General features: G+C 40.8%; 1 pseudogene across 1 annotated transcript; it reads right to left on the reverse strand.

Moving 5' to 3' along the window:
• Positions 1–1,336: 1,336 nt before the first annotated feature.
• LOC309869942 (INO80 complex subunit C pseudogene) lies at positions 1,337–1,769 on the reverse strand (annotated as a pseudogene). The gene has a single exon. The product of its transcript is annotated as an INO80 complex subunit C pseudogene (transcript).
• Positions 1,770–15,795: the final 14,026 nt, after the last annotated feature.

Here is a 15,795-nt window from a genome sequence, read left to right on the forward strand (position 1 = left end):
AAAAAAGAAAGAAAGAAAAGAAAAGGAGCCTAATGTGGGACTTGATCCCAGAACCCTGAGATCATGACCTGAGCCAAAATCAGTCAGTTGTCACCCAGGTGTCCAGAGCCTATGCTCTTTTTGTCTGGTTAAAGGATTTTTTTCCCTTAAAGCCTAGGGGTGCCTGAGTGGCTGTCAGTTAAGCAACTGACTGATTTTGGCTCAGGTCATGATCTCAGGGTCGTGAGATCCAGCCACATGTTGGGCTCTGTGCTAGGTGTGGAGCCTACTTAAGATTCTCTCTCTCCTGGGGCGCCTGGGTGGCTCAGTGGGTTAAGCCGCTGCCTTCGGCTCAGGTCATGATCTCAGAGTCCTGGGATCGAGTCCCGCGTCGGGCTCTCCGCTCAGCGGAGAGCCTGCTTCCCTCTCTCTCTCTCTGCCTGCCTCTCCATCTACTTGTGATTTCTCTCTGTCAAATAAATAAATAAAATCTTTAAAAAAAAAAAAAGATTCTCTCTCTCCCTCTGCACCACCCTCCACCTGCACTTGCTCTCTCTAATAAATTAGAATATGCCTTGGTCTTGGTCATCATAGGTAAATATTTTAGGTACCTTCTGTGTTCTTTTTTTTTCTTGTCAAACAATTTACTTGAGGCAACAACTTTTTTTTTTCTTTTTGTTAAGAGAGAGAGCACGCAAGCATCATAGTGGGAGTGGGTGTGGAGGGAGCAGAGGGAAAGGGAGAGAGACACATTTTTTTTCTTTTTAAAGATTTTATTTATTTGACAGAGAGGAAGAGAGAGAGAGCACAAGCAAGTGGAGCAGCAGGCAGAGGGAGAGAGAGAAGCAGGCTCTCCACTGAGCGAGGAGCCCAATGTGGGGCTCATTCCCAGGACCCAAGATCATGACCTGAGCCAAAGGCAGACACATAACCGACTGAGCCACCCAGGCACCCAGGGAGACAGGATCTTTTTTTTTTTTTTTGCTCCAGAATTTTTTTTTTTTTTTTTAGGGGGAGAGAGTCTTAAGCAGGCTCCACACGCAGCATGGAGCCCCACAGAGAGCTCAGTCTCGTGACTCTGAGATCATGACCTGAGTTGAAAATCAGAAGTCCAACACTTAGCCCACTGAGCCACCCAGGTGCCCCCAACTGGAGTGTAATTTAATTCAGCAAGAAATATTACACTTAAAGGGAAAAGAGAGGTAGGGAACCCTTAAATTAAAGTCAAACATTTTTTTCCAAGCCACAGCACTGACATTTTCAAATTGACAAAATAGGTTTGTTTCCATAAAAGAAAATCATGAGTCCAAAGTTTGCCTTTGAAACAGCTTTCCACTTGGTCTCCATTTCTCAAGGCTCAGGGAATGACACTTGTGGCCTTCCTCAGGGACACATAGTCAGTGGTGACATTGAATGGCAGCCTCTGAGTACAGGAAAACTCTTCAGTGGTGCTGAACTCCAGCTTGCTCTGGGGGTCTGTGTAGTTGGCAAGAAGGCCTAAAACATCAGAAGACTTCTTCAATGGTTTAAAGGATGGAGAAGCATCAGTACTGGAGTTGCCATGGCCATGCCCTTTGAGAAGGGAGAATTTGTTTCAAGTTCTTCCAGGTTCTGTTCTTCTTGCCAGCTACTGCGCCACCATGGCCAGAGTGCACAAAGTTTGGGACCTTAAATGGCAATGGCTTGGCAGCGTTTTCCATAGGTCTTGTGCTGAAATCAGAGGGCACCATTTTATTCTCACTCATGGCTTCCATGCTGATACCCTGCCTAAAGCTGGTGGTAGACACTTTTTTTTTCCCTGGCACTATAACCCCCAGCACTCCTGCCCTTGTGGGAATGACTGGCCGACCTCTTCTTGCTGTTCTGGGCTATTCTGGGCTGGAAGTAGTGGCCACAATTGAAATTTGAGCCACCAATCCTACCCTCCTTGTATCCTTTAATATGTAGTTTTGACATTTTTAATTTCAGGAAGATCTTTTTTTTTTTTTTTTAAAGGCAGAAGAATATTCTTTTTTTTTTAAATAAAGATTTTATTTATTTATTTGACAGAGAAAGAGAGATCACAAGTAGGCAGAGAGGCAGGCAGAGAGAGAGGAGGAAGCAGGCTCCCTGCCAAGCAGAGAGCCCGATTCGGGACTCGATCCCAGGACCCTGAGATCATGACCTGAGCTGAAGGCAGAGGCTTTAACCCATTGAGCCACTCAGGTGCCCCTCAGGAAAATCTTGAGTAATTTTTTTGTTTGTTTCTTTGTTGTTCGGGTTTTGTTTCATTTTTGTTTTGTTTCTGTCCCTTTGCTTTAGTTTTTTTTTTTTTTTATCAGAGATTTCTATTAACCTGTTAGTGGAGGCCTTGAAAATGCTCAAAGGAAGTTGCCTAAGGAAAAAAAATGTGAGCCAAGGATTGATTTTATTTATTTATTTATATTTTATTTTTTCAGTGTTCCAAGGTTCATTGTTTATGCACCACACCCAGTGCTCCATGCAATCTGTGCCCTCCTTAGTACCCACCACCAGGCTCACCTATCCCTCCCCTCTCCCCTCCAAAACCCTCAGTTTGTTTCTCAGAGTCCACAGTCTCTCATGTCTTGTCTCTCCGTCTGATTCCCCCTCTGATTCACTTTACTTTTCCTTCTCCTAATATCCTCCATGTTATTCGAGCCAAGGATTTTATATCTTCCTTGTCTGTCTTTACTATTTGTCACTTTTTATTGAAACCTCTTATTTCATTTGTTTTTGCTTAAAAATTTTTCCCTTTAATTATTATTTTACTTTTTAAAGATTTTTTAAAATTTTAATTAATTATTTTAAAAAGATTTCATTTACTTATTTATTTTGAGAGAGAGAGAGAGCAGGGGGAGAAAAGAGGCAGGGAGAAGAATGGGGAAAGAATCCCAAGCAGACTCCACACTGAGCAACCTGGGGCTTGATCTCATGACCCTGAGATCATGACCTGAGTTGAAACCAAGCATTAGACCCTCAATCAACTGAGGTACCAAGGTACCCCTAATTTAATTTTTTAAAAAGATTTTATTTGTTTGAGAGAGAGAAAGAGAGATGGAGAGAGCACCATAGGGGGAAGGGGAAGAAGGAGAGGGACAAGCAGACTCCCCACTGAGCGGGGTGCCCATCCTGGGGCTTGATCCCAGACCCCAAGACCATGACCTGAGTTGAAGTCAGAAGTTCAACCAACGGAGTCACCCAGGTGCCTCTTTTTTTTTTTTAAATTTATTTTTTATTTATTTTTGGCATAACAGTATTCATTATTTTTTCACCACACCCAGTGCTCCATGCAATCCATGCCCTCACCAATACCCACCACCTGGTACCGCAACCTCCCACCCACCCGCCAATTCAAACACTTCAGATTGTTTTTCGGAATCCATAGTCTCTCATGGTTCACTTCCCCTTCCAATTTCCCCCAACTCCCTTCTCCCCTCTAACTCCCCATGTCCTCCATGCTATTTGTTATGCTCCACAAATAAGTGAAACCATATGATAATTGACTCTCTCTGCTTGACTTATTTCACTCAGCATCATCTCTTCCAGTCCTGTCCATGTTGCTAAAAAAGTTGGGTATTCATCCTTTCTGATGGAGGCATAATACTCCATAGTGTGTATGGACCACATCTTCTTTATCCATTCTTCTGTTGAAGGGCATCTTGGTTCTTTCCACAGTTTGGCGACCGTGGCCATTGCTGCTATAAACATTGGGATACAGATGGCCCTTCTTTTCACTACATCTGTACCTTTGGGGTAAATACCCAGGAGTGCAATGGCAGGGTCATAGGGAAGTTCTATTTTTAATTTCTTGAGGAATCTCCACACTGTTCTCCAAAGTGGCTGCACCAACTTGCATTCCCACCAACAGTGGAAGAGGGTTCCCCTTTCTCCACATCCCCTCCAACACATGTTGTTTCCTGTCTTGTTAATTTTGGCCATTCTAACTGGTGTAAGTTGATATCTCAATGTGGTTTTAATTTGAATCTCCCTGATGGCTAGTGATGATGAAGACTTTTTCATGTGTCTGATAGCCATTTGTATGTCTTCATTGGAGAAGTCTCTGTTCATATCTTCTGCCCATTCATCAAAATCAAAAGCTTCTGCACAGCAAAGGAAACAGTCAAAAAAACAAAGAGGCAACCCACGGAATGGGAGAAGATATTTTCAAATGACAGTACAGACAAAAGGTTGATATCCAAGATCTATAATGAACTCCTCAAACACAACAAACACAAAACAGACAAGCATATCAAAAAATGGGCAAGTGCCTTTTTTTAATTTAATTTTCAGAGATTTTATATCTAGTGTGGGGCTCCCACTGGATCCCACCCCAGGTTCCGGGATCACACACTCTTCCGAGTGAGCCAGCCAGGCGTCTCAAATCTTGGCATTTTTTGTTTAAAGCTTTTATTTATTTATTTATTTATTTATTTATTTATTTGAGAGAGGGAGAGAGCAGAGACAGTGACAGAGATACCGAGAAAGAGCTTGAGCAGAGAGGAGATGGAGAGGCAGGTTCCCTGCTGAGCAGGGATCCCTAGGTAAGGCTTGATCCCAGGAACCTGGGACCATGATCTGAGCCAGAGACAGATACTTAACAACTGAGCCACCCAGGTGCCCCATTACTTTTTATGTGCCTATGCTCTTTTTATGGGCAAATAATATTCAGTTTTCTGGTTATATAAAGTTTTGTTTATCCATTTTTCAGTTGATGGACATTTGGGTTGTTTCCATTGTAGGGGAGGCAAACTTTACCTCTACCCATCTTAGGTTCTCAGCTGGAGCTCTTTAACAAGAAAGATAGATTAACAAGATAAAACAGACAAGTTTTTAACACATGCAGCACTCATTAGAGGGGAGGAACCTCAATGAAGAGTAATTCAAAGTGGTGGCTTAGAACCTGTAATATAGCATCTTCAACAAAAAGCAAGAAATCTATGGGAAAATGACAAGAGAGGACAAAGGAAAAGAGTTTTTCACTTCTAGGGGCAGCAAATGGTGGGAAGGTAAACATATGGGAGGACACTAATGGAGTGAGGATTGTTTGCTGATTTCTCTGGTGCCATTTCTGGGCTGATAAGAGTCTAGAGCATCTCCAGTAAAGAATTTATATTCTGCCTTTAGGCAGAAAAGAAGGGGAGAGAGAGAGCTTTTTATGTGTTTGCTGCTTCTTAATTGCCTTTAGTTCAAAATAACTTCATGTCAAAGAGGTATATTTTGGGGTGACATTTTGGTTTCCTTCACTATCTTTTAGCTATTATGAATAATGCTGCTATAAACATTCATGCACAAGTTTTTGTGGAGAGCCGTGTTTTCATTTCTCTTGGGTATATAATCACGAATGGAATTGCTGAGTCATTTTATTTACTCTTTGTTTCAATTAATGGACATAGTCTTCAGGATGTGCTAAATGGTAGTCCCACCTGTAATCTGTTATTGAATCCTGACAACACACATTGACAACTGGGCCATGTACAGCAAAGAGAGGCCAGTGCAATAGAGAAGGGATTGTTAATCAAGTCACCTGAAGAATAAGGGGAAGATGCGCAGACATCTAGCTGGAGAGAGGAAAACTAAAGGGGAAAGAAGGGACATATTCGAAGATCTAAAGGGTTGTTATATAAAAGGGTGATCAACCAGAGGATAGAACTAAGTGTACTAGGTAGAAGTTTCAGAGAGATATAACTGGTCTGAAGATTTTCCTCCCTCCCTCCCTCCCTTCCTTCTTTCTTTCCTTCCTTCTTTCCTTTTTCCTTCCCTCCTTCTTTCCTTTCCAATTATTTTATGTTTTGATTACATAAAACATGAATAAAACATAAAAAGTACAAAAAATGTACAATGGCATCTTGCATTCAGTTTCCCTTCATATAGGCAGTTTCTTATATATCCTTTGAGATATATAAACAGATTTTTAAATTTTTTAAGGATTTTATTTTTATGTAATCTCTGTACTCAATGTGGGGCTAGAACTCTCATCCCCAAGGCTAAAGCTGTTCCATCTGATCCAGCCAAGCACCCCAGATTTTCTAATTTTAAAAGAAGAAATTTAGGGCGCCTGGGTGGTTCAGTGGGTTGAGCCGCTGCCTTCGGCTCAGGTCATGATCTCAGAGTCCTGGGATCGAGTCCCGCATCGGGCTCTCTGCTCAGCGGGGAGCCTGCTTCCTCCTCTCTCTCTCTGCCTACCTCTCCATCTACTTGTGATTTCTCTCTGTCAAATAAATAAATAAAATCTTTAAAAAAAAATAAAAAATAAAAAAAATAAAAGAAGAAATTTAGTTTGCTCTAAAAGAGAGTAAAAACATTTCTAACTTAAAAAAAATTTTTTTGGAGGGGCACCTGGGTGGCTCAGTGGGTTGGGCCTCTGCCTTCGGCTCGGGTCATGATCTCGGGGTCCTGGGATTGAACTCCGCGTCAGGCTCTCTGCTCGGTGGGGAGCCTGCTTCCCCCCACCTCTCTGCCTCTCTGCCTACTTGTGATCTCTCTCTCTGTCAAATAAATAAATAAATAAATAAAATCTTTAAAAACATTTTTTTTTATTTTACTATGCCCCAATCCTATGATGACTATCTCAGGCATTTGCTATCCTGGAGATATTAAGGAGAAATACACAAATGGTCATCTATGAATCTTTTTTTTTTTTTAAAGATTTTATTTATTTATTTGACAGAGAGAGATCACAAGTAGGTAGAGAGGCAGGCAGAGAGAGAGGAGGAAGCAGGCTCCCTGCTGAGCAGAGAACCCGATGTGGGACTCGATCCCAGGACCCTGAGATCATGACCTGAGCTGAAGGCAGCGGCTTAACCCACTGAGCCACCCAGGCTCCCCTCATCTATGAATCTTATGGGGTATTTTTCTCTTGCAGTTTATTTGTTGAAGACACTTAATTGTTATCCTATAGAATTTCCCATTTATAGATTTTGCTGGTAGAATTTTCTGCATTCTGGATTTTGCTGTGTGTTGTCTTTCCTTTGTTTTATGAATTTCTTGCAAATTGGTATTGGATTGAGAGGAAAAGATTCAGACTTGATTTTTTTAGTAAGCCTACCTCATAGAAGGTGATGAGTTTCTTACATCAGGAGCTATATAATATCTGGTTATCTCTTTTTGTGATGTTAGCAACTATTATTGTCCAAAATTCTGGTATTCTCATTGTATCATTCCTTCTTCATGTATTAGCTGCCATACTATTTTTTTTTTTTTTTAAGATTCACTTAATCTCAAATGAGTGAGGAGGAGAGGGCCAGAAGGAGAGAATTGTCAGGCAGACTTCCTGCAGACCACGAGCCTGACTCAGGGCTCGGTCTCGCAATCCATGAGATCATGACCTGAGCCAAAACTAAGAGTTGGACACTTAATTGACTGAGCCACCCAGGCACCCCAGCTGTCATACTTTTATAATGAAGAACTTCCCCTCAGAGTAGTAGTTGGCAAGGCAAGATAAATTTTTGTTACTTTATCCAGAGTTTTTAGAATAGTGGGTTGTTTCCCTATCATCTTACATGACTAGTATTTTTTTTAAAGTAACATTATGAATTCATGGATTTAAATCTATTTAAGGTGTTCCATTGTGGTTATTATTCCTGTCAAATTGGGATGGTTACACTGGGAGCTTCTTCACTTTGGCTCTTGAGTTCTTTTGATAACACCTTAGTAGTCAGGCACCTGGGTGGCTCCGTGGGTTAAGCCTCTGCATTCTGCTCAGGTCATGATCTCAGGGTGGTGGGATCAGTCCCGCCTCGGGCTCTCTCCTCCTCAGGGAGCCTGCTTCCTCCTCTCTCTCTGCCTGCCTCTCTGCCTGCTTGTGATTTCTCTCTGTCAAATAAATAAAATCTTAAAAAACAAAACAACTTTAGTGGTCTTTGATAGTTTCTCCCATTCTCTCTTCAACCCACTATAAATTAAGTGTAATCCCCATCATGTGAGACAATATGTCTTGTTAAGGTCATCAAACACCTCCTTATGTGGTCAAATCCCTGCTCAACTCTCAATCTTCAACTTTTTTTTGCCCTCCTAGTAGTATTTGTGCCTGCTTATTAGGTCTTCTTTGCTTATCTTCTGAAACCATCTTATTTTCTAGTTTTCCTCCTACTTCACTGAACACGGGCTTTCTGTCCTCTTTGCTGGATCTTCCCCTCTTCCTAAGATCAAACTCTAAGACCAAGGACCAAACTCTAGAACCCTCCATTGTTTAGAGGTTAAAAAGAAGAAGAAGATATAGCAAAGGAAGAGCAAACTAAGCCAAAATCTAGCAGAAGTAAGGAAATAATAAGTACTAGAGCAGAGCTATAGAATAGAAAAATAATGAGAAATGAAACCTGAAGTTGGTTCTCCGAAAAGAACAAAACTAACAAACCTTAGCTAGTCTAAGAAAAAAAAAGAGACACAAATAACTAAAAATCAGAAGTAAAAGTGGAGATGATACTACCAAACTTACAGAAATAAAAAAGACTGTGAGAGAATACTATGAACAATTTTACACCAACAAATTGGATTATCTACATGAAATGGGCAAATCCCTAGAAACACAGGGATTACTAAAACCAACTCAAGCAGAAATTAAAAATCTGAACAGACCTATAACAAGCAAAGATAATGAATCAGTAACCAAAATCTTCCCAACAAAAATAAAGTCCAAGACCAGATGGCTTCACTGGTGAACTATACCAAACATTTTTTTAAAGATTTTATTTATTTATTTGAGAGAGAGCGAGAGCACAAGCAGGGGGAGTGGAGGAGGGAGAGGGAGAAGCAGGCTCCACGCTGAGCAGGGAGCCAAATGTGGGGATCCATCCCAGGACCCTGGGATCATGATCAGAGCCAAAGGGAGATGCTTAAGTAACTGAACCACCCAGGAACCCCTGAGTTCTACCAAAAATTTTAAGAATTAATACCAATCCTTTCAAACTTTAAAAAAAAAGAAAAGAAAAGAGGAGGAGGGGGAATGTGCTAACTCATTCCATGAAACCAACATTACCTTGACACAAAAATCAGAAAAAGACATCTCAAGGAAAAAATTTACAATTCAGTGTCATTCAGTTTATTTACAATACTGTACAATCATCACCTCTATCTAGTTCCAAATAATTTTCATCACCCCATAATAAAACCCCATATTCATGAAGTAATCACTCCCTTTATTCCCCTACCTCCAGTCCCTGGCAGCCATCATTTTTTCATTTTTTGTGGATTTACCTATTCTGAATCATTTATATAAATGGAATCATACAATATGTTATCACGTATGTCTGGCTTTCTTTCACTCAATACAATGTTTTTGAGGTTTAGTCACATTGTAGGATGTAACAATTGTTTATTTTCTTTTTTTAAAAGATTTTTAATTTATTTATTTTACAGAGAGTTTACAAGTAGGCAGAGAGGCAGACAGAGAGGGAGGGGGAAAGGAAGCAGGCTCTCCACTGAGCAGAGTCTGATGCGGGGCTTGATTCCAGGACCCTGAGATCATGACCTGAGCTGAAGGCAGAGGCCCAACCCACTGAGCCACCTAGGCGCCCCCAATTGTTTATTTTCTAAGACAGTAGAAAACTTTCAATATTTTGCCCTTAGATGTATACGATATTTGCTGTAGGTTTTTGGTAGATACCCTCTATCAAAAAAAAAAAAAAAATTTTTTTTTTTTTTTTTTTTTGGTCAGAAAGAGAGAGAGAAAACACACAAGCAGGCAGAGAGGCAGGCAGAAGTGGAGAGAGAGGCAGAGAGAGAGCCAGGCTCGCGCCGAGCAAGAAGCCTGATGCGGGACTTGATCCCAGGACCCCGGGATCATGACCTGAGCCAAAAGCAGCGGCTTAACCCACTGAGCCACCCAGGCGTCCCATCTATCAAAAAATTTTAAAGTCTTATCCATTTCTAGTTTGCTAATAAGTTTTTTAATCATCAGTGGTTGTTGAATTTTATCAAATACTTTTTCTGCAACTATAGAGAGGATTACATGATTTTTCTCTTTTATTCTGTTAATGTGGTAAATTGTATTGTTTGGTTTACCAATGTTAAACCACACTGGAATTACTGAAATAAAGTCAAGCTGATTATAAATGTTTCTTAAAATCTTTTAACATATTGATAGATCCTATTTGCTATTATGTGTGGGATTTTCACATCAAAGTTTATGAGAAAGGACTCTGTACTTGCCCTACTTTATAATTTAAACTTATATTTAAATTATATATAATTCGGGCGCCTGGGTGGCTCAGTGGGTTAAGCCGCTGCCTTCGGCTCAGGTCATGATCTCAGGGTCCTGGGATCGAGTCCCGCATCGCGCTATCTGCTCAGCGGGGGGCCTGCTTCCTCCTCTCTCTCTGCCTACTTGTGATGTCTCTCTGTCAAATAAATAAATAAATAATCTTAAATATATATATATATATAAAATAAATTATATATAATTCAAATTTTTCTTCAGGAACTGGAAATTTTCTTTTTCTCTATTATCTAGAAAAGTTTTTGTAAGATTGGTGTTATTTCTTCCCCAAATGTTTGGAATAATTCACTAATACATCCATCTGGGTTTATAGTTTTCTTTATGGGAAAGCTTTAAATTATGTATTCAGTTTACTTACCAGATATAGGACCATTCAGAACTTTCTATTACTTCTTTGATCAATTTAGGCAAGTTTTGTTTTCCTAAGAAGATATCTGTTTCAAGTAAATTTTAAATTTTATTTATTTATTTTCTTTTTTTTTTTTTAAGATTTTGTTTACTTGACAGAGACACCGAGAGGAGGAACACAACCAGGGGGAGTAGGAGAGGGAGAAGCAGGCTTCTCACTGAGCAGGGAGCCTGATGCGGGGCTTGATCTCAGGATGCTGGGATTATGACCTGAGCTGAAGGCAGATGCCCAACAACTGAACCACCCACTCCTAAATTTTATTTATTTTTAAAAGATTTTATTTTTAAGTAGGGGCACTAGGCTGGTTCAATCCGTAGAGCGTATGAATCTTGATCTCAGTGTTGTGAGTTTGAGCTCCACCTTTGATGTAGAGATTACTTAAAAATAATTTTAAGATTTTATCTTTAGAAAATAAACCTTTCAGAAAACATGGAGTTGTTCCTTTGGCCACAAACATGTGAATCTAAAAGAAATATGATATTGTAGACATTAAGAAAATGGGCACTATTCATAAAGGAACATTGCAAGGGGCGCCCAGGTGGCTCAGTCAGATGAACGTCTACTTTCTGCTCAGGTCAAGAGGAATCGAGCCCCATGTGGGGCTCCCTGGTCTGTGGGGAGTCTGCTTGTCCTGGCTCCTCCCGCTTGTGCTCTCTCTCTCTGTCAAATAAATAAATTGAATCTTTAAAAAAAAAAAAAGGAAAGAAAGAAAAAGAAAAAAGGAAACACCCCACAAATGTTACCATGGCAAAACCAGAGAAGTCTATGATGTTACCCAGCATGCTCTGCATTGTTGTAAGCAAACAAATTAAGGGCTAGATTCTTGTCAAGAGAATTAATATACATATTGAGCATAATAAGCACTCTAAGAGCTGAGACAGTTTCTTGAAATGTGTGAAGGTAAATGATCAAGAAAGAAGCAAATGAAAAAAGTACTTGGGAAGCACCCGCTTGTGCTACCCAGAGAAGCATACTTCGTGAGAACAAGTGTGGAAAGGGGACTGGGCTGCTGGAACCCATTCCTTATGAATTCATCACAGGTGTATGAAGAAGAAAAGACCACTGAACTGTGGGGGGAAAAAAGGCAAAAGTAGTAGTCCCCATCATATCCTCATTTAGTCCACCAATCCGGCCCCTACAAAAACCAGGTACTGGAGGATATTTGTGAACCACTATATAATTCAGCCAAGTAGTAGCCCTAATTGCAGGTGCTTTGCCACACATGGTATCATTGCTAGAGCAGATTAGCAGGGGCCCAAGTACCTGGTATGCAACCCTTGATCCGCAAATGCATTCTTTTCCATCCCTATCAGAAAGAAAAGAAACCCTTCACGTTCACTTGTAAAAGGCAACACTGTACACTTACAGTCTTACCCCAGGGCTCTGTTTATTCTTCTGCTCTCTGTCATTAAATGATCTGAAGAGAGCTAACCGGCTAGACATCTCTCACAGATCCCAGATGGATCTGCTACCTTGATAACATCATGCAACATGGACTGGTTGAGCAGGAAGTGGCAAGTATGTCACGTGCCTTGGTACAACACTTGCTCTACAGAGGGTGAGACATTAACCTTTTTTTGCCAGGCAAAAATAAATAAATAAATAAACCAAAAGTAAATTGGGGTTTTAATATGTGATAAAATTCTAAAAAGAAAAAATGTTTTTGAAGATTTTATTTATTTATTTGACAGAGATCACAAGTAGGCAAAGAGGCAGGCAGAGAGAGAGGGAGAAGCAGGCTCCCTGCTGAGCAGAGAGCCCGATACGGGGTTCAATCCCAGAACACCCAGGCACCCCTATTCTCTTAATTAAAAAAATGGGGGGTTGACTGGCTGGATTAGCCGGTGGGACATGCAACTATTGATCTCAGGGTCATGATGAGTTCAAGACCCATGCTGGGCCTGGAGCCTACTTAAAATAAAAAATTTTTAAATGTAACGTGTGATAAAATTCAAGGCAAAAAAATTTTGGGGCCACGGCACCTGGGGTGGCACAGTGAGTTGAGGATCAAACTCTTCATTTTGACTCCAGTCATGACCTCAAGGTCCTAGAACCAAGTCCCAAATCAGGCTCTCTGCTCAGTGGAGAGCCTGCTTCTCCCTCTCCCTCTTCCTGTTCCTCTGCCTACTTGTGCTCTCTCTCTCTGTCAAATAAATAAAAACCTTTAAAAAAAAAAAAGATTCTCTCTCCTTCTGCTCCTCCCCCCCAAATAAATAAGACTTTAAAAAATATGTGGGACCAAAGAGAGAGTATTATATAATGATAAAACAAAGAAAATATAACTAACATAAATGTGCTTGGCAATATAGGCTCAAAATACATAAATAGTAAAAGTTTGGGGCACGTGGCTGACTCAGTGAGTAGAGCATGAGACTCTAGATCTTGGGGTTGTAACTTTGAGCCCCACATAGTGCACAGAGATTACTTAAAAATAAAATCTTTAAGGGTGATTTGGTCGCCCTAACCAACTCTTAATTTTGGCTCAGGTCCTGATCTCAGGATTGTAGGATCAGCTGCGAGTCAGGCTCTAAGCTGGGCATGGAGTCTGTTTAGGATTCTCTCTCTCTCCCTCTCCCTCTATTGTCCTCATCCTCTCCCTTTTGAAGAAGAAGTAAAAAGGAAGAAGAAGGGGGAAGAGGAGGAAGAAGAAGGAGAAGAGGAGGAGGAGGGGAAGGAGGAGAAGAAGAAGAAGAAGCGGAAGAGTTTAAAACCAAGTAGATAGGGGTGCTGGGTGGCTCAGTGGGTTAAGCCTCTGCCTTCTGTTCGGGTCATGATCCCAGCATCCTGGATGGAGCCCGGCGTCGGGCTCTCTGCTCAGTGGGGAGCCGGCTTCCTCCTCTCTCCTCTCTCTCTCTCTCTCTGCCTGCCTCTCCCCCAACCTGAGATCTCTGTCTGTCAAATAAATAAATAAAATCTTAAAAAAAAAAAAATCAAGATCAGGGGCACCTGGGTGGCTCAGTTGGTGATCCTGGGGTCCTGGAATCGAGCCCCACATGGGGCTCCCTGCTCAGTGGGGAACCTACTTCTCCCTCTTCCTCTGCTGCTCTGCCTGCTTGTGCTCTCTCGCTCTCTCTGTCAAATAAATAAATAAAAGGAAAAAAGGTAAAAAAAAAAATCAAGATCACAAGAAGTAAAATCGATTAGATTATACCAAAAAACAGGATATCTGTCCAATAAACAATATTGACAGAGTTAATAAAACTTGGGAAAAGATATTTGCAATGTCTAAAATCAACAAAGGACTAATATCTAAACTTACAATTAACTGATGCAAATCAATAAAAAATTTGGGAATCCTTTGGGCGCTTGGTTGGCTCAGTTGTTAGGCGTCTGCCTTCAGCTTGAGTCAAGATCCTGGGGTCCTGGTACTGAGCCCCGCATAGGGCTCCCTGCTCAGTGGGAGGCCTACTTCTCCCTCTCCTACTCCCCCTGCTTGTGTTTTCTTCTCTAGCTGTTTGTCCGTCAAATAAATAAAATCTTTAAAAAAAAAAAATGAGGTGCCTAGGTGTCTCAGTTGGCTAAGCATCTACCTTCAGCTCAGGTCATGAGCCTGGGGTCCTAGGATTGAGCCCCGCATCAGGCTCAGACTCCCTGCTCCATGAGGAGTCTATTTCTCCCTCTCTCTCTGCCCCTCTCCCCGCTCATACGCTCACCCGTGAGCTCTCTCTCTCTCTCCCAAATAAATAAATAAAATATTTTTAAAAATAGGAATTCCTATAGAAAAATTGGCAAAGGAAAACAAAGAGACAATTCATAAAAGAGAAAAACCAAAAGTAAGAATAAATTTAAGATGTCAAACATATTAGTAATTAAAGAAATTCAAGGAGATATTTTAAATTCATGGCAAATGAGAAAATTGAAAACCTGAATAACATTAAGTGTTGTCAAGCAAGAAAGTTGAGATATAGAAATCCCACCATTGATGGTGTGACATTCCAGAGAGCGTGGAGCTCAAAATGCACAAGAAATTACCACAGAACTAAAGGAGAAATGTCCACATGCAGCATCACTTGAAGTAGTAGGAAGCTGAAGGCACTTACTGGAGTAGTGAACAAATAAAAGCATAGGGATCCACACAATAGTATATCTTGCAGCAGTTAGGAGCAAAGGACTAGAAAGCCATGAGATCAAAGAAAGTTTGTTTTTACTTATTTATTTATTTATTTTTATTTTTAAAGGTTTTTTTTTTTTTTTTTTTTTTTGACAAACAGAGATCACAAGTAGGCAGAGGGGCAGGCAGAGAGAGAGGAGGAAGCAGGCTCCCTGCTGAGCGGAGAGCTGGATGAGGGGCTCCATCCGAGAACCCTGACACCATGACCCAAGCCAAAGGCAGAGACTTTAACCCAAAGAGCCACCCAGGTGCCCCTAATTTTATTTTTTTTTAAAGATTTGTTTATATATTTTCAAAGAGAGAGAGTGTGTACGCACGAACCGGGGGAATGGCAGGCAGAAGGAAAAGTAGGCTCCATACCGAACAAGGAGCCGGATGTGGGACTCGATTCCAGTACCCCAGATCATGATCTAAGCCAAAGGCAGACACTTTAACTGACTAAGCCACCCAATTGTCCCGGAAGTTTATTTTATTTTTAAGGTGGCAGATATTACTGCACATTTGTATGCTAATGTGAAAGATCTAGTAGAAAATTTGATAATATAGGAGAAAGGGAAAAAGAAATAGACTGAGATACAGAACTGATACCTATAGACTGAGGTATAGGAAGGTGGGCATGGTGGTGAGGGATGGAAATGGGAGGGGACAGTTGGCTTAAACAGAAGCAAGAATGATTCATTGTAACAAGATGAAGTCCCAGTATGTAAAAGAGCATGGAGGTAAATTGGCCAGATTGGTGGTAGAAAGATAACTATGTTTTCTTTTGATTATTTCTATTTTCACAGTAAAATAAGAATCAGTCATCAGCTCAGAGTAAGGAAAGATAAGGGATGCTAGAAAGATAAGGCAGAGACCTGTTGTAAATAAAGTCTCCCTTTCTTCATTTATGCAGTGAGGGCAGCACCTAACACAACTGGCCACGTAAGTGTGTCAGCTTTATCCGCTTTATCCAGTGTTCATATCCCTGATTCTTAGCATGATGACTCTCTAAGTATAAGAATATATACCAGTAAACACACCCTGGGATCTAGTTGGAGAGGGAGAAAGTGGGGTTGCTCATAGAGGGAATAAATAGAGGTAGCA

This window comes from Mustela nivalis (assembly GCF_964662115.1).
Source record: "Mustela nivalis genome assembly, chromosome: 7".
In the NCBI taxonomy this organism is placed as follows: Eukaryota; Metazoa; Chordata; class Mammalia; order Carnivora; family Mustelidae; genus Mustela; species Mustela nivalis.